The 22,430-nt window shown below is 41.0% G+C and overlaps 1 protein-coding gene and 1 non-coding gene across 4 annotated transcripts in view; one reads left to right on the plus strand and one right to left on the minus strand.

The window, feature by feature from the left end:
- IMMP2L (inner mitochondrial membrane peptidase subunit 2) overlaps nucleotides 1-22,430 on the plus strand; it is a 706,765-nt gene that overhangs the window by 433,111 nt on the left and 251,224 nt on the right. The window lies entirely within an intron of this gene.
- Nucleotides 4,822-4,895, minus strand: TRNAT-AGU (transfer RNA threonine (anticodon AGU)). Its single transcript has one exon. It is a non-coding gene; the product is annotated as a tRNA-Thr (tRNA).

Genomic DNA, 22,430 nt, shown 5'->3' on the forward strand with positions numbered 1-22,430 from the left:
TTTATGCAGCCATCTAGCCATCCCTTCACATGTACCTGCACGTGAAGTCATCCATTCCTTCAGTAAACGTCGTGGCCAAATCGCTGCATCTCCGTGCTGGATGCTGGGAGTGCCAGAGGGAGCTGGAATCTCGCGTTGCCCTCAAGGAGAGTTCTGTCTGATTATTGGCGCTGTAAGCCAGAGTACGTAGTTGCATGAAAGCTACACTGAAGATATACCTATTTCCCATTGTTAAGAACTGTGTGGTTCTCAATATTTGCCTTTTCTTGGAGTTAGAGTTAACCATTTAAGCACAACTTGTTTAGGTGGTGATCTTTCTAATACATTACCCCTAAATAGGTAGTAATGGGGGGAATCTTTATGTTTTCTGGATCATGGTTTTGGAAAGTATGCTGACCTTTGATTCAGTACCTAATAATCTGGTGACTGAATCGTTACATTGATTTTGATTTCTATTTCTTTTCCGACTAACAGATACCAGACTGTCGGATACTGTCTTCTTGCCAGTTGTGCGTGCTTCTGTGGCAGAACCCTTCCTCACTCGCCCTTTCTATTACCCTTTCTAATCTCTCCTGGCTATGGACACCAGGGTAATTAAAATTATTGCAATTATTGTCCAAATAAGAGGCCCTTTATAAAGTAAGATGGCTTCTTCTGTGCATAAAAAGTATCTTCTTTGCTAAATTTATTTGTGCTCGCTGCAAGTCTTCTTTGATTATATTCTTGGCCCTATTTTTAACAGATGAAATGCCATTTTAACCATACTTTTATCAGTTCAGGAAATCAAGTCAAAAGGAAGGCAGTACCAACAATTCAATGAAATCAGAGAACATGTGTTTTAGTATTTGTGGTGATACACCTTGAATTTTGTAGATAAAAATTGGTATGTACAATACTAACTTTCCAGGGAATACCGTGAACAATAGCTGATTTGATTCTCCTAATTCCTTTTGGTAAAAATTACTAATATTGACATGCAATTTTTAAGATTTACCGAAGGAAATCTTTTTTTTTCTTGTTTGTTCATCACAACAACTTGAAGAAGTAGACAGCATTACCAACTATATCTCATAGATGATGAAACTGACTCTCAGAAAGATTGGGTGGTGGTGGTGACTCCATTTACTCATTTATGTTACCTTCCTGGGGCCTGTGGACACCTGAGTTCCTGGCAAGTTTCTGGCAAGAAAATCACACAATCCAAACATGGTATCACTGACAAATTTCAGAGTGATGTGGGAAATGGATATGATAAAAGTATGGCAGTAGTGATGGAAGTTGCTAAAGAGAGCCTGATAAATGAATCTGGAAGTCACAATAGTGAGGTTTCAGAATTATCTTCATTCTTCTTTGGAGAATCTGATAACTTGGTAAGGATTATTTATAGGCAACCAAATGTTCAATAGTTCTGCCCTCCACTAAATATGCTGATTTCAATATCCACTTCATGAAACCTCTTCAACAGTCATTTTCTATTTTCCCCAAACCAACCATTCACTCTGATAGCAGCTGATAGACTTGAGGAATATTTGAAAAATAATTAAAAATGGGCAAATTAAAGTCAGGGGTTGCTTCTCTTTGTTGTCCATTTTTCTTTCTCCACAGGGGAATTGTCCTACAGTTTTTTTGTGTCTTATGTGTTCCAGTTATTTGGTGGTTATTAAAGGGACAATGGAACTTGTGCTTTAGAACAGGATGGAATAAGAGGGTGTGGATTTACCCTCCCATTTGGAAAAAAAAAAAAAGTGCTGGAAATAGTGTCGATTCCCGCCAGCCAGACTAGAAAAGTCAAGACTCAGAAGAGTCTTGCTGGAACAGTGGGAAGTAATTAGACCCGGATTGAACACTGCTCTGGTCCCACCTAGGAAAACTTAAAAGCAAGACCCAACCGAATCAAACTCTTTTCAAGAAACTTAACTGTGACGCAGAACAAAGCTCAAGAATAATTATAGAAATACAAAAATATCCAGCACCCAACAAGATAAAATTCATAGTGTCTGTCATCCAACAGAAACTTTCGAGGTATGCAACAAAGCAATACAATATGACCAGAAGAGGATCAATGAAAGTAACACAGCTAGGTATTTACCCAAGATGTGCAAGTAGATGTCCATAGAGAGACACGCATACATAGATGTTCATGGCACCTTCATTTGTAATAGTGTCAAACTGGAAACCATGCAAATGTTCATCAGCTGTTGAATAGAGACTCACACGCTGATATGAGCGCAGCAAAATAATACTGAGCAATAAAAAAAGGCATACACTGTAGATACCTACCACCGCAAGAATGACTCTAAAAATAATTTTGCAGGATGAAACAAGCCAGACAAATAGGAATATGTATTAGTTTCCTGTGGTTGCCAGGACAAATGACAGCACCTTTATTCCCTCACAATACTGGAGGCCAGAAGAGAAACCTGTGGTTATTGACCCGACTGCTCTCTCGAGAGGGGCTCTAGGGGTCAGCCTCGTTCCTTTCCTTTTTCAGCTTCTGTGGCTTCCTGCATTTCTTGTCTTAGGACCTGGGGCTGCTCCATGCTGCTATGCCCCTTCTTCCTGTCACCTTCTGTTCTCTGTGTTATATCACACACATTTAATTGGATTTATCTCAATCCAGATAATTCAGAATGATCTCCTCATCTCAAGATCCTGAACTCATGACTCAGAGACTCTCTTTCCAAATACAGTAACACCCACGGGTTCCTGGGATTGGGCCATAGACATATCTTTTGGGGGTCACCGGTCAACCAACTACACAGAATGATTCCATTTATATGAAATGCGGAGAAATGCAAACTAGTATTAGCGAGGGGACAGGACTGGAGGAAGGGATTACTAAGGGATTTCAAGGAAACTTTTGGGGATGATGGTCGGGTTCATAATGATTGTGGTGACGGTTTCACAGGTGTACACATGTGTCACAATTTATCCAACTGTGTAATTTATATATTTACTGCTTATTGTGAACCAATTAGAGCTTACTGAGGTTGTTTTTTTCAGGTATATGAGACATTTTACTGAAACTTTGACCTGGAATTTTATTTGTCTTTGATACCCGCTGCATTCTCTACTTCAGTTCCCTCAAATAATATGTTCCTGATTCATAGTCTAATGCTACAACTCGCCATGGCCCAGTATTTTGGGCATATTCAGATACGTGTTTATCATGGCCACCTACACATCACTGATACTTTCTGCTTTCCCTTGTGTCTGGAGATCGCAGTGGAAAATACCCTTGACTATTTATTCACCCATCTCTCTTAATAGTGATTCTTAACCTTTCTGGGGTCATTTACACTCTTGGAAATTTGATGAGTCATGGACTGTTGGCCCCTAGAAATGCCTGTGTCATTCCAGATGGTTTTGTAACCTTCTAAAGCCCATACCTACCCCCAATGTTCATCAAATTAAGAAGCTGTGATTTGATTAAAGTTACATATATATATATATTTTTGAAAGGGGGTCTTTTAAACTATAATAATTTAGATGATTCGTTTATGTCTTTTTCTTTTTCACCAAGGCCATGAGCACTTGAATATTTAAAAATCAGTTTTACAAGGAAATAATAACATTTTGTTGGCAAGTGTATTCGGTTGCTATAAAAAGTACGTGAAATCAAAAGTTGACTTTCAACAAGCCTTTATGTTACTGCAGAGCCTAAGCAAACAACAGAACTTGCCTTCGGGACACTGTTGAAAGAGGTGCGAAATCTTATCAGGCCCCACGTCACACATCGCGTCCTCATATCCACAGCAGCGTTTCCCAGGGTCTTCTGTGACCATGCAGCGCTGTCATCACTTTCACTGCTACATTATGTACGACACTTGTACTGAGGGCATGAGCAGTTGGGTCCAAGCTGCAAACGTGATTTTGGGCAGTGTCTGCTCATAGCTCAGGAATGAGTTGCATCTGCTTTGGGTGTGTGCTGTCTTTCTCATTCAATTTAGCAACATTTTATCATTCAAAAAAGAAAGAAAGGTCAGCATTAAAAATGGATGACATTTATTTTTGATCCAAGTTCCAGGGTGTTTTTTAAAGCCATCTCAGGTCTGTTACACAGGGGGTGGGAAAGGGTCCGCTGATTGGGAGACCCAGCAATTAGATGTCATGACACGACTCGGTGAGCCATCTGCTTTTGTCCTTAGTCCTGGAGCTGTAGGATGTGTAGACTGCCCTTGAGGAGGGCCAAGGTTTTTAATGAGCAGAGGTCAGTGTTTCTCTTTTTTCTCCCTTAACACTCCCAAGAAGCATTCCATGTTCCCATCACCAGCAGCTGATCCCTAAGATTCTTAAAGGGAGCAGGGGGCCTCGGGATGTCTGGGTGGGAGGAGAGTGTATAAAGTCCTGCTCCCCCCGCCCCCCCAGCACCTCTGGAGAGCCTATTCATCTCCACACCCAAAGTTGAGAAACACCTAAGTAGATTGACTCATGACGTTGAATCTGTTGGAAAATGAGGCAGTGTGAGCCAAGTGTTAAGCTTGGGTGTGGTTTCCTCTGTTGGGTTGATAGGGGCAGGGGGACCTTCATTCTAAGGATGCCACTTAAATCCTGGAATCATGCTTCCAGAGAGGCACATTTCTGCTAAGCACAACCTGTCTTCACCCCTTTCCCCCTAGCCTCCTAGCTAAGCGGACCTATATTCGCGTAGGTGGAAAATTGGAGATTTAGAAAGTGGCCCTATCTTCAGACTGGGGGAGTTGGCTGGACAGGGCCAGTGTGGGTTCATTTGGCGGGGAGGGTAACCCAATGCTCAGGACAGGCCTTTCTCCCTAAGAAATCCTCTTTTTTTTTTTTTTTTGAGGAGGGTGCAGCTCACAGTGGCCTATGCGGGGATTGAACCGGCAACCTTGGTGCTACTAGCACCATGCTCTAACCAACTGAGCTAACCGGCCACCCCCCTAAGAAATCCTCTTGATTGATTAGGATGACCGAATAATCAAACTGTGAGGGATATTTATTACTTATGCCCTGCTTGCTTTCACATAGAATGTGCGGAGGCTTATGAAAACATAAATATCTGCTAAATAAAAGAGAAAAGGAAATGAGAAGAGGGACAAGAGAAGGAAAGTGGGTTGGATCCCAGAAGGAGCTTCATCTCCCCTGAGGAAGTGGCTAACCTCTAACTTCAGCGTTGTTTTTGTGGTTTCCTGGGGTAACTAACAGTGTACAGTAGACTCACTATCTGTAATGAGCAGTGTCTTTTTCAATCGTGTGGCCACTACTAAGTGATTTATTGGTGACTTAAATCTATTACACTCATTAATTATGTGTGGTTCTTATCAATGCACTTGACTGTTTTGGAGATTAAAACCAGGTGAGGAAGTATTGATCTATTCCAGTTATTACAGGTTGTCACACTTTCCCAAGTTGAGCAGGAATTTAAGAAACACCTCATGACATGCTTTTCAGATTCCTTTGAAAATAATTTGAATTATGTCGGTCATTGATTTTAAAGGCGCTTTCTCTCGCCCTCTTCCTTAATTTGTTTCAGTAAACACCCTTCTTCAATGTTAGAAGCTTCATAACATTGTCTGTAAGATTTTCGTTGTATCATTTTTAGTACGTTGGAAATAGAGATGGAATTTTTCCTTTCCTCTGACCAAGTCTATGTATGTTTACACTTTAATGTCTAGAGTAGGTGGTAAAAGATGAGAATATGTGCCAAATACAAAGGTGAAATTTTCTCCTGAAGGTCCTTCCAAGGTAGCATCTTCCACCACCATATAGAAATATTGATTTCCTATTGACTTCAAAAGGTTTAACTGATCTTTTTTCAAGTGTCATCTGCTCTACGTGAGATATTCTGCAAAGCAAGATGAGACTTCAAAAGTGTAAGCAACATGAATTGCCTATTACGAGCTATTGTCTAATAAGAGGCTTATAAAATATATAATGTATGTCATTCAGTGTACAATATACTGAAGTAGAACGTAAGCGCCCTGGGCGCAGGCGTTTGCGCTGCAACCCCAATGTCTGCAGTGATACCTGGCACGTGGCAGACGTGCAATAAATACGTGTTGAATAAGTGAACAGAACACACAGCTGAGAGCTACCTAGATAAAGTATCATTCTGGAGACCAGGAGAGCCTTCATGGAAAGGGGCATTTTGGCTGCAATGTGGAGATGTATGGCAGTGTTCCAGAAAGAGGTGAAGGTACGAATCAGGGAAGCGAGAGAAGGAAGGTCACTGAGTTTCCTTTCAATTTGTGCCCTTAATGCCAGTATTTTTTTTTTTTTTTCGGGGAATAATTAACAGTGTAGGCAGGCCAGGCTCCTGAAGTCCGCGGTGGCAGGTCCCTTCCAAAGGCAGTAACTGCTGATTTGCACTGGTTCTGAAAACCTATTTTAACTCTCCAGGCGTGAATCTTTCTTCTGGGTTGCCTTTCAACCCTGCCTTTTCTTTTCTAATATCATTTTCAAAGGGAGACAGACGGCCCTGGTAAGAGGAGGCGAAATCTTTTTCTTTTTCAGTTTGACCTCTTGGTTTTTTGAAAAGGAGGTAGGAGGCCACCTTGCTGCCGCCTCCCCTGAAGCCGGTTCCCAGAAGCTTCCCTCCTGCCAGTGCTCCTGGATGGGTGGGCAGGCCTGTGACTCAGACACAGCCCCTTCCCCACCACAGGCCCTCTCTCTGATTCCTGACTCCACTCTTTGCCCCCGGACTCCTTGCACTCCCTTTGAGCCCAGCAAGGCCAAAGGGTCTGGGCCAGGAGTTCCCGCAGAGGAAGGAAGCCATGTGCAAAGGTGGCAATGGAGCTCAGTCACCATTGTCTCCCTTGGTCCTCCCTCGTCAGCGTGCTTTCCTCTGTCACCAGGCCTTTCATTTATACAGTGTTGATTTATTTACCTTCTATCCATATTCAGCACATCTCTTGCATGTTTACGTGGTGACGTATGCTCAGAATGCAAAGACTGTCATCTCTGTGTTCAAAGGGCAGAAGTATCTGTGCAGTATCTAGACATACACTCACTGTGTCATTTGGATGTTGTTTACACCCCAGCTACTCACTCAGCTGATTGTTTGTCTTAATTAACCAAGCATGTGTATTTAGAAGATTGGACCATATATATGTAGGTGTAGCCTATGGGATTTTTAAAAAAATCAATGCCATTGTCAAATGTATTCATAAAGAATACCGATACTTATTTAAAAATGCATGCTATTTTTTATTGGCTAAGAGCATGGACTCTGAAGTCACATGATGCGATTCAAATTTTGGTTTCTCTAGTTACTGGCTGTGTGGTATCAGGTAAGTCAGTTGACCTCTCTGTGCCTCAGTTGCTCTTTATGTGGAATGTGAACAATCGTTATTTATCTTTTGGGGTTGCTGGGTAGTGGTTTGAGATTCATACAATATATGCAAATTTGCTAGAATGGCGGCTGGTACGTGCGAAATGTAAGTGTTAGTCACTATTGGAAGTGTTTCTACTTCTTTAGGTCTTAACCACAGAGCAGCCTGGAGTTAACTTCCTCATTTGGACGGGAGAAAATGGTTCTTTTCTCTGGAAACTGCCCTGTGCTTCAATGTCCTCCCTTTCGCATACCATTTCACGCTAGTTCCGCAAAGCACCTCGTGATTCCTTAGCACCTGTTCACACACTATCTGCAGTGGTATCAACGCTTGCTCCACAGAGCTGCCGACACCGACCCATTAACCTTGGGACCCACTGCTGTCTGGTTCCCCAATCACACCCAGACTGGCTCTGCAGCAGTGATAACTGTCTTGCAACCTTTTAGAATAATATACTTGCAGGGAATTACTAGGTTTTTCCTACTTCTGAGAAATAACTTGAGCTCAAATAATAGAATAGTGATGCCACCTTAGAACTGAAAAACAGAAAAGCAAACAAAGACCGTTTAAAATAGTTGTAACTTTAGGTGATTGAGACTCTGTATTAGAGTCTAAATGCACTAAAGATCCCCGTCTCTTTCATTTTCCAAGGTGACTGTTTGTCCAACATATATTGTTAAGTGGCTTCGTTGCTTTGTACAAACAAGCCTTTGTATCACTCAGGATGACATCTTTTTGTAAACTCAGGAGCCGTTCTTTCTGCTCAATGGGTGTTTTCTCTGACGCTGTCCCTGCAGCATGTGTTCTATTGACAGTTCCTGCGACATCTGTCTGCCTCCTCAGGCTCTTGTCTAAAGCTGCCTGAGCCCTAGGGGTGGGTGGGGTGGGTGGGGGTGGGAGTATCTTGTGTGTGATTGTGTGTTGGGGGGGCGGGCTGCGTTGGGTCAACTAGGGGAGAGAATGTGACATGGCACCAAAGGTAAAAGCTGGAGAGACCCCCACTTGTTAATATGATGGTGAAGGAGGGATTGTATCAAACATAAAGGCAGAAAGTAAACTGAAAGGAATAAGACCTTAGACAAGTCCTGTAACCAGGATTGGGGTGTTGAAGCCTCCTGGGTTTTGCTCACTGATCTGTGGTCTTTCAGTTTTCTTGGCACCAGAGTTGGATATCCATACCGTTCCTTTCAGCTGACCCAGTCATTTCTGTTAAAAGTGACAGGTATTATATTATCTGGACTTTTGAGATGACTGGAAAACAAGTAATAGCAATAGAGGTAAAAATAAGCCAAGATATTTAGGCGTTCTATTAATTATAATTATAATGAAATGTCTCTTGAAATGAAGTCGTTGCTGTCACTTTAGTGAAATGTTGACTTTGTTTTTCTGCTCAAAATGTTATTCAAGTGTAAACATAATATATCTTCAAAACGGTTATATTATTGTAAGATACTTACAAATTACAGAGCTTTTTTTTTCAAATTCGAGGGGTAAAAGAAGACAAATACACATTCTTATAGCTAATCTTCTTCATACTAAATTCTTATCTGAGTTTAAACGAGATGAAACACAGGCTTTTAGTGCAAATTGGAGGTGTAGTTTTAAGTTTAGATGTTGGAGATAAGATGGCAAAACATCTGACTGACACACATAGTTGCTTTTGCAATGTATACTGAATCTCAGGCAAGGGAATTTCATATTTTTATCCTTGAAATTCTCTGGGTTTATGCCATTGTTCTTAGTTATTATTGTTGCATTCTAGTTTGTTGCCTTAGAATTCCCAGGGAGTTGAATGCAGTGGCTCAGAGAAAATAATTATGAAGATATCTGAAAGAACTGTTTTATAATATTTCTTAGTGTTTGAGGGGTGCTGAATAGTTTGGAATTGCTTAGCAGTCTTTGTTTGGTAGCAAAGAGAGGCTGTATAAGAGGGAGCATGAGTGTGTCAATCACTAGACATCAAAAAGCCTTTTAAAAAAAATTATACCGTTCAACAGCTTTGACTATATCCATTTGGTTGTACAACCATCACAGATATTTCACTCCTGAACATTTTCATCACCCCCCAAAAGAAACCCCGTACCCAGTAGTCATTTTCCATTTACCTCCCATCTACCCAGCCCCCAAGCAGCTGTTAATCTACTTTGTGTCTCCTGGACATTCCATATAAAGAAAACCATACAATATGTGGTCTCTTTTTTTGTGGTTAAAAGCACAAAGCATAAAATTGACGGTTTAAAAACAGAATCTTAGCCATTTTTAAGTGCACAGTTCAGTAGTGCTAAGTATATTCACACTGTGTGAAACAGGTCTTCAGAACTTTTTCATCTTGCAGAATTGGAACTCTGTGTTAAACAGCAACTTCCTTTTCCCCGTCCCGCAAGCCACTGGTAACCACCATTCTACCTTTCTGTTTCCATGGCATTGACTATTCTAGAGACCTCATATAAGTGGAATTACACAGTATTTGTTCTTTTGTGACCGGTTTATTTCACTTAGCATGATGTCTTCAAGGTTCATCCATGTTGTAGAATGTGACAGGATTTCCCTCCTTCTTAAGGCTGAATAATAATATTCCATTGTACGGATTTACCACATTTTGTGTATCCCTTCACCGTCATTGGACACGTGGGTTCCTTCCACCTTCTGGCTATTGTGAATAGTGCTGCTATGAACACGGGCATACAAATATCTCTCCAAGACCCTCCTTTCCGTTATTTTGGATGTACGAGGAAACCCGGAAGTGGGATTGCTGGACTACATAGCAGTTTTAGTTTTAATTTTTTTGGGAAACCTCTGTACTGTTTTTCATCCCAATCGCACCTTATACAATCCCCCAATGATGCATGACGGTTTCAGTTTCCCCACGTCCTCACCAACACTTGTTATTTTCTGTTTGTTTTTATTGTGGCCGCCCTAATAGGTGTCGGTGAGGTATCTTGTTGTTTTTGTGGTTTGCGTTTCTCTGATGCCCACATCTTTGAGCATCTTTTTACACACTTGTTGGCCATTTGTATATAATCTTTGGAGAAATGTCTATTTAAATCCTCTGCCTATTTTTAAATTGGATTATTTGATGTTTTGCTGTTGAGTTGTAGGAATTCTTTTCAAATTTTAGATATTAGCCACTTATCAGATATATGATGGGCAAATATTTTCTCTCTGTGGGTTGCTTTTTCACTTTGTGGATTGTGTCCTATGATAACCAAGTTTTTAAGATTGATATGATCCCATTTGTCTATTTTTGTTCTTGTTGCCTATGCTTTTGGTGTCACATTCAAGCCTTTTACAAATGCATATGTGTTGTCAACTTTTGATTGTAAGAACTAATAGAGGTCAATAATTCAAACAAAGATTAATCTAGGAGTCATTTATATTTACATTTAAAATGCAATTTATATTTCTATCTGATTATGAATGTATCTACAGTTCTGAAAGGTAATTGCCAGCAAAATAATGAAGCTTGCTATGAATACATGACACAATAAAAGCTAGAAATACATCTGGTTTTCAGGGCTTGACCACCACCTTCCAAACCCAAGTCAAGACCACCCTGAGGGAACTTTTCACATGTCTGTCTTCCAAAAAATTTTTCTTGCTAGTATGCAAACTACACAATGAAGTAAACATGATTTTTTATTTTTTTTTAAAAAGTAAGCAGACTACTTGATGTTTAATCTGTTGAGATGTGCCACAAACTAAACTTGAATAAAAGATATTCTTAATTAAGATCTAACTCTTTAATAATACCCCATTTATAGGGCTTAGGCTACTTTGCTATAAAATGAATTTTTTCCCCACTTGTCAGCAGGGCTGTATGTGTGAGTTTGGATGTGAGACGGGTTGGTTGGCTGATGCATGTTCCACACTCCAAGCTTGCTCTTTCTCCTCCTGTGTTTCTTTTTATATGTGAATGGTTCCTGGTTACCCAGTGACTAGACCGGGAACATGGACACCACTCATCATCTCCCTCAGACCTGACAGTTAGCCAGTCACCAAGTTCTTTGAGTTCACCTCCAACATCTAAGGCTACTTCTCTCTATCCCGGCAGGACGCCGACTTCTGTCTTGGTGTGAGAACTGCAGCAGGCTTCTCACTGGTCTGCCTGCTTTGACGTGCCTTCTTCAGTCAGAAGTCATCTTTCTAAAATAGAATATGCTCGTGTCTACCTCTTACTTAAAAGCCTTCCATGATTCTCTGTTGCCCTTGGGACTAACTCTCAAGCTCTTAGCATGGCTCACAAGGCCTTAGCCAGTCCAGCATACGCTTACCCCAACGGTCCCACCTGGCATCATTTACTGACTCTTTTATCTCGGCGTCTCCCAATTGTTTCTACTTGTCTGTATCCCTCAGTGGACTGTGAGGTTTGTGAGGTCAGGACTCATGTCAGCCTAGCGCACTGTGATAGGCCCAGTGTCTACCTCACACAGTGCACAGTATCTTGGGTATGTGACAGAAAGGTGCTGAATGTACGAAAGCTGCCGAATATGAAACGTGGAACTCCTGTCCTCTCCCTACTGGCAAATATTCTTACAGGAACTTACTGTATTCCCATTTTCTGCCTTTCAAGGAGCCTTGAGCAAGTTCTGAAGAAATAAGATACAGGGAGTGGATCCTCTAAACTTCAATTTCCTCATCTGTAAGATAAAAGCTAAAGCCCTTGGCAGATAAATCTGTAATCGAAAGGGTCGGACCAGGTCACCTCTGAAATTCAATTCTGTGATCCTATATACATATAGCCACCGGAACTTTACCTAAAACTGCAGAGAGGCTAATTTTATATATAAATTTCTGATATATATATACATATATATATCTTCTAAATCTGTATTTATTTGCCTTCTAAAGCTTAATCTCTATCAAGATTTGTTTAAACTTTTTCAGTGTCAAGTGTGTGTCCTTTTCAACTTATGTTTCATTTGCCTCGGTGTTAGTATCCTGTATAAACATCACTGTGTGTGAATACCTTCACTGTAAATTGGGAAACTATAAAAGTGGGGCAATGGGTGCATTGGTTTCTATTTTACTAGCTGCACTGTTACGAAGGACTCTCAGTACCGTAGTGAGGTAATTTGGAGGGCAGTGGCCATGTTGTATGAGGCGCTGAAGCTCCTCAGAGGAACAGCATAATATAAATTCAAAATAATGGACATGACTGCATTGTTTACTCTGAAAAGTCATGCTTGTACATCTCATCAGAAATACTGCGTATTAGAACTAGCTCGATCAAATAGTACCTGAGATAGCCATAGGACATTTTTTATTCATTTACCTTCGATCTGCATCACATTTCAGCTCTTCTCCTCCCAGAATTCTGTTTCCTTGTGTATCTTTTGCCACTGTAACTCACTAAACACCTATGTTATTCAGCAGAGGGCTGAGAGGTGACATCCTTGCTCTCTTGCTGTCCCACACATGTGGTAGAAATGACGCTGGAAAAGTGCGCTCCAGTTACATGCTTCCCAGACTTTGAAGTCCCAGAGGGAAATATGGCACGAGTGGGAATAATGAGATTTTTGCCCTAACTGTCCTCTCAGAGACATGGCAGTCCCAAGCTTATGTCATACCCTTTTCCACGCAAGGCATGGTTTCTTCCTTGGAGGAATGATCTGTAACCTACCAAAGTCACACAAGCATTGAAGAGATTCTCCCTTCATTTGTGTATTTATTTGCTCATTCACTGTTCATGGAGAAAAGAATCATTTGACGCTCTTTCTCAGTTATTTCAGTCTTCAGTACAACATGGTGCCAGAATTCATTTCTTGCCTGGTGGCAACATTGCAAACTATCAGAGCATGCCAAAGAGACGTCTTAGACAGAAATATAAGCACTCAAGTACAGGAAACAATCTTGGTCCAAAAAGAAGTCTTTAATATCGCTGAAAGTCTCCATTTATGGCCTTCTCCCTCAGCTTTCGTTTTAGAGAGGTGTCATAGCAAGAGGCCTCTTTCCTTCAGCAAACTGTTTTTGAAATGTCCTGTGTCCCTGAAAGAAAATGTCCCTTGAGCGTGTGTTTTTATGTGTATTTTATTCTTTAATGATAGTGCATATGCTTGTCTATTTCGGGTGCATGTGGCTTGAGGAAAAGCGGAAGGGCTGGATTTCTCCAAGTAAAGAGTCTAACCAGCATTTAGTTATAGGTGTTCCTGAATTAGATGTTAATGAACATTGCTCCCAGCAAACAGAAGTCCGTTTAGAATTTTGTCTCAGTGACACCACATGATTACGCCAGCACGCTGGTGTCCCTCTTTCCACGGGTAATAGACCCACAGCCCCTTTGAGCACCCAGTTTGGCGGATTCTTTGCTTTCCCTCCTCCGTTACTGCCTACCCTCGCGTCTCTACCCACTCACCAGTGCCACTGAGTTCTACAACCCTTTTCTAATCGTCCCCTTCATTGACTGATCTCTGTAGCACCCTCTTGCCGTCCATGGTGATGGGGCACCTGGCACATCTCATCCTAGGGACACTTTCAGCACCTGGGCCTCATCTTGACTTTTTTTTTTTTTTTTGAAGCTCTGATAGCCTCATTAGGTAGTCAACTTGAAGCCATACGTACCTCAAACTTGTCTTCAGTTGAAATTGTGCTCCGTTTGTGGTCTTGAGCCCTGAACGCTCTTTCTCTGGCTGGAATATGGCAGTGCTCGCAACTCTCTCCTCCCTTTATGCTCTCTGAACCTACCCTGTACCCCAGCATGAGCGTCCGTTTTCTGATTTCCCTCAGTGTGCCTGGGTTGGTGACCCAGCTGGGTCTGGATCTTCGGTGTCCATTCGATGTCCACAAACCACAGTTTCCTTCTCTGTAGAAGAGTAGTCTGGCCTGGATACGCTCCCTTCCAGCTGTAATACTTTACAAATTGTGGTCAATAGTAAGAGTCGTTCTGGGGTAAGCATGCTAACGAGTCGAATTATAAATTCTCTACAGCTTTAACATAAAGTATCCATTTTTGCTCCCTTATACCTGTGAGGATGTGCTCTGTGTCTTATTTGTTGTTTCCTGGTCTGAAGGCGTCTGAGTGAATATACTGCCCTGTGAATGGAGTAGTAACTTATTAAAATGATTAAACAGGATTATTGGCATGAGAAGGAAAAAGAACCAGGATAACAGGAAGGAAGTTAAGAGCTGTCTGTGTGTAAATAATTGTTAAACTAAAATGTCTGTTATATTACTAAAGGCAAAAGACCATGTGATTTCTCTAAAGTCTTTTATTTGGTGTTAATAAAAACATTTATATTTTAAATAGCCGGTCTTTGAAAATATGTGTCAAAAATGAGATATAACTAAGAAAAATAAGCCGAAGAAAATGCTAAGTAGTCCTCAGAATCTCGCCTGCTCTAAGACTCTCTTTACTTTGCCTGTAAAATCTATGGGAAATGCTTGAATATTTATCTAAGGAACTTGCAGATATGCTGATATAGTTAAAACCACAACTGTTCAATTAGGACTCAGTTGTAAATCAGCCGGTGGCTAGGTTGCTTTAGTAGTGGGGACTCTGACGTGGCGAGTACATTTCTTAATTTCCTGAGTAAATGAGGGCATACGTTTAAAAATAAAAATGTTGCCTTGGAGCAGTATTACTGAACACAAATAAGGTTCAGAGCCTTTGTTTCATTTCTCTTGCGCTACTCTCAAAACCACAGCATTTATTTTTCAGCTTCTACTCTGGATGCTCCGAGAACCCTTAATCCTTTGTCCAGAATGGAATGAGAATATGAATGGGAGTGGCTTGGTGAGCCTTTGGACTATTCTTACTGCCCAAGCTTGACTTTCTCTTTTTATTCACTCTGGAGACAGACTGAAAACAAAGACACAAATAAACATGGCAGAAGTCATATATACCCTGTAAATTTTCAGTATGTCAACATTTTTAATGTTCACATATTAACAACTTAAAATGGAAATATTTCATCTGAAAGATACTCTTATATACCCATGCCTCACCATTATTGTCAGTTCTTAAGTGCCTTTTATGTGTGAGGTAGCCTGAGCAACACATAGTCTCTCCCCTCCTGAAATATACAGTCTTAGGGAAATGGTTAGGATCAAAACTAACATGAAAAAATAGGCTGACAGACGTATGTTCTGCGTTTAATTTAACTTGCTTATATAGTGTTACTAAAATCATTGCAGTTACAGCCTTGTACCAAATAATTAGGACACCCATTCTTGGCTAAACTAAAGAAGTGGTTTGTAACAGTAAAGTGACTTGTGGACAAAATCTTCTTATGTGGAACAATCTGATAAGGCCAGATAACCAAGCTCTTTATTGTTCCAGGGAGAAGATATACTGGCAGATTGTTATGGCAGACACATAATAGATAAACAATGACTACTTATTGATTATGTATTAAAAGAACAGCCAGGAAAATTATAAAATGATATGGAAGCAGTGCTAGAATATGTATATGGATCCCACATGCTAATGAAATTTAGGTACGAAAACAGTCAGTGCAAGCTGAGACGAGTTGGGGAAGAGTGAGTGGTCTTCATGACCTCCGACATCACCCAAATGATGCAAGATCAGTGCATATTCCTGCTTTTGCTTAGAATATTCAATTTCATTTCTAGAAATCTCTAACTCATTCTCTGGAACTCAAGACAGGCCACTGTTGTATCTTTCCATTATTACTTTGCTGGACCTTCCCGTATGAGTACTTCCTCCTTGCTACTCATACAACAAACAGCTTTGCGTTCTAACTGTGTGCCTGGCATCCCCTAGACACCGAGGATGCAGCAGTAAACCCACCTCACCAAAGTCTCTGTCAGCATGCAAGCCACGCTGTTGTGTGTGTGTGTAGGGATGGGGGAGGAGACGTAAAAATAAGCAGTGATAGCAGCACTATATGCATGCATGCATGTGTGTATATGGGCACATGTGTGGGAGGGGTGTGCACATGTGTGCACACGTGTGCACGTGTGTGCGTGCATGCGTGTGCATATTCAGAACCCTATATATACAAGTGCTATGGAGAACAACAAGGTTTAAGAGGGTTAGGAAGTATCTAGGAACCTGGAGGAGGTGTCTGTTTCATGTCTAACATGATGACATATGACCAGAGACTTGAAGGGAATGAGGGAGGTGCCATGCAGATATCTGGGGGAAGAGTGACCAAGGCATAGGGGCCATCAGTGTTTGCACTGTGTTGTCCCTGAGACAACAGTACGGGTCTGTGCTCAGAATACATAAGACAGCCAGTGGCACTAACTGTGGAGCTGAAGAGAATGGGTGGAAGGTGATGCCGTCAGGGAAGTGCCGGGGGTGTCATACTGCGCAGCAACGTCACGGCCATTTCATTGGTAGATGTGCGCAGAGGGTGGAACCTATCTGGCCTGGTACATGATTCACTCCAGTGTTGTGTTGCGTATAGAGAATACGAAGGGCAAGAGGAAAATTAGGAAAACGGGGTTTGGAGGCTACTTCAGTGACCCAGAAAAGAGCTGACCGTGGCTTCCACCAATGGTAGTAAAAGTGCTGAGAAGTAGTTGGATTCCGGATATATTTTGACAGGAGAGCGAACAAGATTTGCTCATAAATTGGATATAGTTGAAAGATAAAGAGAAAATAAGGCCATAAGGTTTTTAGGCTGCAAGGACAGAGTTGTTATTCACTGCAGTTTGACCAGAAGACTGCTCAGGAAACGGTGTGAAGTAGGGAATCAAACTTTTGGTTAGCGAGATGTTAAGTTTTAGATGCATATGGTACATCCAAGTGGAGATAACAAATGGTCAGTTGAGCATATGAATTTGAAATTCAGGGAAGTTTGGAATTTATAAATATATAATATATATATGGGCATATATACGTATATATGCATTTACATGCATATATATATACTTACAGACATACATGTGTATGTGTACATGTACATATGCATGTCAATTATATTTAAACACATGGAACTGGATGAGATTAACCGACTGACTGTAGATGGTATGAGGTGTGAGCCCTGGGCAATTCTAATATTTCAGAGGAAAAATCAGCAAGGGAAACTGAAAGTTACAGCTGATGAAGCAGGACAATTAAGAAATGGTTGTATTTCAGAAGCCCAATGAACCACATATTTCAAGGAGAGCGTGATCAGCTGTGTCAAACGGCGCCGACTCTCGCAAGCGCTCTTATGATGGAAAGGTAGCAAAGTCCTAGTGACACAGTTTCAAAAGGAAATGGGAAGAGAGTAGGGGAGGCAGACGTATGGCAGAGATGTGGGGTCAAGAGCTCATATTTGTGTGTTGATAAAAATAATCGAGGAGATGGAGAGAAATTGATGAAACAAGTGATGGAGGGGAGAATTCCTGCAGTGATTTCCTTGACTGGGTGAAAAGAGGTACATGTCGAAGAGCTTCCGTGTTAACAATGGGGTTTCAGAAAAGAGGAAAATAGACTCCAAAGGTGAGAGCCTGGGAGCAGTGGTTCAAATAAGAAGGCAGCTGACACGGTCATGTGCTCACAGCCTGAAGGAACGGGTAACTGTCACCTGAGGACAGCAAGCACTTTGGAGTCTGAGCCACTAGATGAAATTGTCGCTCTTGAAAGAAACAGAAAAGCAGGCAAACATGCATCTGTCAGAAATCTGTGCTTAATAAACATGTCAGGAATGAATGAATGTTAAAATTAATACCTGTTGAGGGAAAATGTGCTTTTGCTTGAGGGAATTAAACTGGTTGCTTTTTAAAATCTCTTTTAGTGTTAAAAGTCTATGAGCCTATGGAAAAAAGCTCATTATACAATGCAGAGGCCAAATAATGTGACACAGATTCCACCTTTCTTATATCCTTGCCAGTCATTGCAAATCAGTTATTTTTCTCTGTCTCTCTCTCTTTTTTTCCTCATTGAGTCAAGAGTTGTCCTTAGAATCTTTTTCAAGTCAATTATCACTACTATTTGATTGGTTTTGCCATTCAAAGTAAAATCGGCATATTATCACTGCTGTATTTATAAGATGAGCGCAACAATCAAGTGTTTCCTAAACTATATGGGAGGTGTAGGTATAATTCACCGTGAAATGTGAGCATTCTTCCTAAGCCCAGACTTGGATGGTCCCCTTGAGAGCTGTTAGAGGGGAGACAGAAAGTGCAGGACAGAACTGATGAAACTGGTTTTCACCAGTTACGCTTGACCAAGGGGTTCGTGGCTTTAAAAACATTGGAAAAATAAAAGAAAAAGAAAAGCTGGCCTAGCTGAAATGAGTTTCTATTATCTACCTCATAGTATGTTTACTAAGAAGTGTTGCAGCTACTACGTACTAGGTCGGTTTCCGTGCATCCTGAAGCTAGAAGAGTTATCTGGAGGCCAGTCTTTAGCACCTGGTGACTAGAAAGGAAGACCTTTTCAAAGGATGCACTTGCATTCTTTACCTTCTCTGGAATGGTTGTCTTCAAAATCCAACCCAGATAAAGGAATTCCCGTCCTTTAGTAGCTGATGAATCACAGAAGACTAGACGTTCCCGGAACAGGAAGTAATCTGGCCGTTCACAATGGTGACTACTTGCAAGGACATCAGTAAGGGATGAACTGTGTGTACGAATCATCTGCTTAGTTGAGGCCACTGCACAGTCAGTACTCGGAGTGCCTGGATCAGCAGATGTTGGGTTGGTTGTTATGTAGACTGGTGATGTATATGCTGGATTTAAGTAGTTCCCCCAAACTGTATCACAGCAATGTGTGCATTTGTTTTCATGTGTTTGTTCTCACTGTGTGATTTGGGTCTCACTTAGCTTTACATTTGGGTCAAAACAAACTGCTCATTAATTTCTAAGAGCTTTTTTTATGACACCGTAAGAGAAGTATCATTGCTAATGAGAAACACCCTATCTGGTTTTCTCCTTTTTTTTAGCCTCCAGGTGAGATAGCGTAACGATGAAACAATTTGGACTGGATGTATGTCAGCCAGCCATTCTGGGTTGGCCTACAATAAGACAAGTGGGATTTTAAATGTAGCCACCACGCTGGAAAGCAGCAGAGTGAAGTGGCAGTGACATAAATGGGAAGATAGGCACACATCCTTGGAATCTGGAAATATTAGATTCACACATTCCAACTGTGGGGGCAGCGCCCAAAGAGCAGTTTCCAGGCTCTCGGCCTCACATAGAAAGGTGCTGGCTCAGGTAGTAAATGGCCATCGACTGTGATCAAATGGCCATCAGCTGTGGCTAGTTGGCCGTCAGCTGTAACCAGTGAGCCATTAGCCACTAATATAAGTGCTGTGGCTACGGAGGAGAGAGGAGGAGAGAGGAGGAGAGAGGAGGAGAGTGGAGGAGAGTGGAGGAGAGAAGAGGAGAGAGGAGGAGAGTCGGTCGGTTGGCAGCAAAGTGGACAGCAGGCCGCACGTCGTGTAAACCCAGCCTCCAGTGAGACCACAGTGGTGTGACTTCCCTACCTATGGCTCCGTGCGTGTTCCTGTTTGGCGTAGCCATACCTGCGTTCTTGTGTGGGGAGTGGGACCAGAGACCCCGCAGGCCGCCCTGCATGACACCAACCCTAATGATGACAGAAGTAACTGTGCTTAGGGTGGGCTCCCGAGTCATCCGTGACTTAGTAGCTTACCGAATATTGTATCTTACAGCAACCTGGGACAGTTTGGAATTATATTTAGCTTCATTGATTTAATAGCTTTGATGTGCTAAGAGAGGGTATTTTTGTTTTCCTTTGCGTACCCACCCTGAGATTTTCAAAATCCAACTTTTGTTTCTATTCTCAAATGCCCACTTGTTTTATTAATGGATTTACTTGTAGAAGGTAAGGAAATAAACTGCCTGTGTATCATACACTGACGGCAGGGCCATGCCCAGGTATAGGAGTCACTGAGGCCCTAACCGGAAGCATATGCTTCATTGTGGAGCAGCCTTGATTGAAATGGGCACATGGCCAAGAACACCCTGATTCTTAATCTGTTCTTATCAGATTTTTGGGCTATGGCATGGTGTTTATTCTGGGCATGATGATTTGTTTCTCAAAAGATCTGAGAACACCTCTTTTGCAAACTTGAGACCATAATAATCATATTAACTAACATTTATCAGATCTGTATTTAGTGACAAGCCCTGACCTAAGTGCTTTATGGAATTTTTTAGCCTCATGGCAATGCTACGGAAGTGGGATATCATTTCCTTTTTTATAGAAGCTGAGACAACTTGCATAAGGTCACTAAGATTATACATGGCAAAAGCAAGCGTTTAAACCTAGGATGTCTGGCCCTGGAACCCACAATCTCCATTGCCCTGTCTTGGGGTGTGCTGTTCTCACTGTTTCTTGCCCTTTTATTTAGAGAATCCATGATGCTTGGCAGTGACTCATCACTTTCTTTCTAAAATTTATCAGTATGTACTAGTTGAAACTATGCAAAGTGGAATCTCTCAATTTCTTAAATATTTTTCTGCAAATGTGTTTGAAGAGAAATTTCCAATTATAAAAGGAGAGGGGCGTTCAGTGGAGTGGGGAAAGAGGAGTTGTTTTGCAGTGAATGACACTGAAGCATTCAAACATATTTTTCTTATTTTACCAAATTTCGTGTTTATTTTGCTATTTTGTACTCAACTCTAATCTATCTGAGATTTGCAAAATAAAGAACACGAACATTTTAATGGCAATAACAATTTTTTATTTGCATAGTACTATGTAATTTATAAAAGCGAAAGATTTTAGTATGACCTCTGGCTTTATCAAAGCAATGTTTTAATGATATTATCAAGTAACTGAGTGAGTGAATATGTAAGTAATAAATAAGAGCTTTACGGTTTACATATTATTTCATATACGATGTATTCTTTAGCCTTTGTATCACCCATATCTCTAAGATGGAGAGGAGAGGAAATGTGTTAGTATTATTTCCACTTACAGTTAAGAAAAGTTAGGCCAAGCAAAGTACTAGCAATGGCAGTTAGATTAGACAATTGTCTAATTGTATAATAGATTAGACAAGGACAATTAGAGCCTGACTGAGCCCAGGTTATTCTGATTCAGTGTATGATGAAATGCTAACATAAACTAAGGGTGATAACAGTAGTAACAGTAATGATAAGTTGGTGGGAAAATCCTCCTAAAGGGCATGTATGATTTGAAGGTTCCTATGGCAATGTCTGTGTCACCAGGAGAATGTCCTGGATGCCAAGGAGAACATATAGGGAGAAATTACCAGCATGACACCATCACCTCAGTCCTGGGATGTGCAGCTTGGGAAACTTGCTTCTACCCACAGAAAACTTGGCCTGACACTTAAATATTATATTTAATGTTATAGCAATGAAGGATTTCTTTTTTTTTATTAGACTATCAACCATTAAAGAGGCTAATAATAGTTATTGGCAGGGATAAAGTGGAAAGGATTAGTGGTAAAAATGTGAATTGTTAGAGGCTTTTGGAAAATTAATCTGGCAACATATACTAAAATACCAAATACAATTGTTCTTTGCTTTAGTAGTTCCACTCCTGGGAGCACATGCCAGGCAATAAAGGCAATACAAGGATATCTCTGTAGGAGGATATTGATTACAGATTGTGTGTATGACAAAGACAAAAACAATTAAAACAGAACTTGAAACAAAAGGAATAACGGTCAGTAAAAGAATGGTTGAATAAATGCTAGAATCATCATTCCATGTAAAGTGATGCTGCAAATTTGACAAAATCAATTAGAGCTAAATCAGATAACCCAAGAGATGTCCATGAGGTTTGTTGAGTAAGAAAAGGAAAATGCAGAAAAGAGTAAATAACACAAATGCATTTTTATTAATCAATGATCACATCTTCTGGTACATATGTGTGTGCAAATATGTGATTACATGTATCTGTGTATAAAATTAACTGAGCATGGAAAAGTATTTAAAGATAATTTAAGACACTGAACCATGTATTATCTAGTATGGTGGGAGAGGAGGTAAATAGGCTGAATAATAGCCCTCCTACCCCAAAAATGCTCATGTCTTAATCCTCAGACATATAATTACTGCCTTAGATGGCCAAAAGGCCTTCGAAGGTATAATTAAATTAAGGATGTCAAGATGAGGAGATTATCCTGGATGATCCAGCTGGACCTGACGTCACCACAGGGATCCTTATAAGAGGGAGGCAGGTGATCGAAGAGACAGAAGAGAAGGCAATGTGAGGACACAAGCAGGGATTGGAGTGGTGCAGCCACAGCC

Source organism: Rhinolophus ferrumequinum, chromosome 20 (genome assembly GCF_004115265.2).
Source record: "Rhinolophus ferrumequinum isolate MPI-CBG mRhiFer1 chromosome 20, mRhiFer1_v1.p, whole genome shotgun sequence".
NCBI classification, from domain to species: Eukaryota; Metazoa; Chordata; class Mammalia; order Chiroptera; family Rhinolophidae; genus Rhinolophus; species Rhinolophus ferrumequinum.